Source organism: Musa acuminata, chromosome BXJ3-6, assembly GCF_036884655.1.
Source record: "Musa acuminata AAA Group cultivar baxijiao chromosome BXJ3-6, Cavendish_Baxijiao_AAA, whole genome shotgun sequence".
Lineage (NCBI taxonomy): Eukaryota > Viridiplantae > Streptophyta > Magnoliopsida > Zingiberales > Musaceae > Musa > Musa acuminata.
Window position 1 is genome coordinate 29,500,001 of NC_088354.1, and position 2,263 is coordinate 29,502,263.

A 2,263-nucleotide genomic window follows, 5' to 3' on the forward strand; every position below is an offset into this window, starting at 1 on the left:
TTGTAAAATCAGTATTTGAATATTTCGTCACTTTCAGTTAACCTAATCTCTTATATGTGAGCATATAATCTCTCATCATTTTTAGATATCTCATCACTTTCTTTGTAGCTTTTCATAGGTTGTTTTGATATCTATTAAACATTTTTATTCTAAAATTGATATATAGTCTCATATAGGTTTGAACATATAATAGATTTTCAACTACATATATTTTATTTGATTCTTTTCTAAGTCTTTTATAGGACATTAACTTTGACTGAATCTATCACCCTTGGTAATAGTTGTATCATTTGCTGAGTAAAGTTATGTTAGGACAAAGTTGGCACTAAGAAGGGGGGTGGGGGTGAATTAGTGCTTTCGATAAAAATAATATCGATTTAAAGATTCATTCAATAAAGCTTGCATCTAAAAATGCGTTTGAACTTGAAAATGTTCATAAATGATTGAGGGCAGTGAGCAAGTAAATCAGCGAGTAATGAGAATGAAAAGCATGAAAGAAATGACAAAGAAAGAAAGCACACCAGATTTATAGTGGTTCGGTCATTGTGACCTACACCCACTTCCTGATTCCTCTTTACTTAAGGCCACTGGCTTCCACTACCGATTTTCTTTCAACGAGCAAAGATCAACTACCTTTTACACATTTTTCTCCTTTTCACAAGTTCGGGAGAGAATCTTTACACATCTCTTTTAGACTTCACCCCTCCCTTAGAAAACTTCTAACTCTAGGAGGAAGAGACTCTAAATCCTAAGAGAGTTTTCAAATTTTCTCAACTATTCTTTCCCCTCTTTCAACTTAATTTCTTGCTTCTCCAAGCAGGAATAGCTGGGGTATTTATAGACCCCAAATGACTTAAAAAATGGAGCAAAAAAAGATCTCATCTTAGGTTTCCTGAGTCTTGATGGTATCATCGCTTGTGTTGGGCGGTTCTACCACCTACAACATTAAAACTACACGGTACCACCACCCAGTATGGTAGTACCACTACTAGTACTCTCTGACACTAGACGGTACTACTGCCTAACACAGTTTGAGAGATTATGTCTGAGCGATACCACTACCTGACATAATCTTGAAGATTATGTCTAGGCGGTACCATTGCTAGACCTTGCTACAGGACACTAAATGGGCCAAACAATAGGCTCAATTCAGCCTTGATTCAGGCCCAATTGGTTTTTAATTGAGTTGACATTGTATCATCCCAAAATCAACTCAATTAGACCCAACTAACTCGATCTAGACACACATGATTACAAGCATGAATCCTATGTTATCTGACATGTTATTAGTTCATTCGACGCTTCATCTGATCCTTTCGGCGCATTGTCCTCTCTTGCGACGTATTGTCCAATCGACATGTTGATCTCTGCAACATCCGATCTCCTTGGCGCAATGTCCGATCCTTCTGGCCCGATGCCTGAACTCATGACATGAAGCCTTTACCGATATGTCGACTGATCCTCTAGCTCGATGTCCAATCTTCTGACATGTTCCACTTCGGTCTAACGATTGATTCCTCTTGCTTCAATCGATTTACCTTTTCTGATCAAAGTTACTCCTGCGTCACTCAAAACACAGATTAGATTGTAAACTCATTAATTGATTTCATCATCAAAATCTGAGATTCAATAATCTCTCTCATTTTGATGATGACAATCAATTAATGATGAAGTTTAACTAAACTTCCTCTATCAAAATATCATAATTTCAATCATGAATTATATACAATACATCATATCAATACTTACATCATAAGTTCAAGCATTTCATCTAAACCATCATACATAATAAAATTTTATTATACCATGTATGATCATCATCATACATTCTCCCCCTTTCTCATCAACAAAAAAGAGAAGTGCAACTAGTAAGTTTTTAAGATATAATTTTAATTCATTATATTATAAACATAATTTCAAGTTTTTGAAACATCATTGCATATATCATCATGTAAGCTAGCAAGTTTTTCAGATATGAAAGTTAACAAAATTTTTATATCTTTTGAGATATGCAAAATTGTTAGGATCAAGAGCGGCACTAAGAGGGGGGTGAATTAGTACAGCGAAAAACTTTCCCGATTAAACCTGATTCTAGGAAATATTTGTTTCGATTCAATCCGTTTCAGAAAGAAATTGAACTTGAAAGCTTTCATAAAAGTACAAAGAGAAGATTAAAGAAGTTTATAGTAATTTAAATTGCACAAATGAAAAGCAAACCAGAATTTAGAGTGGTTCGGTCGTTGTGACCTACATCCACTTTCGG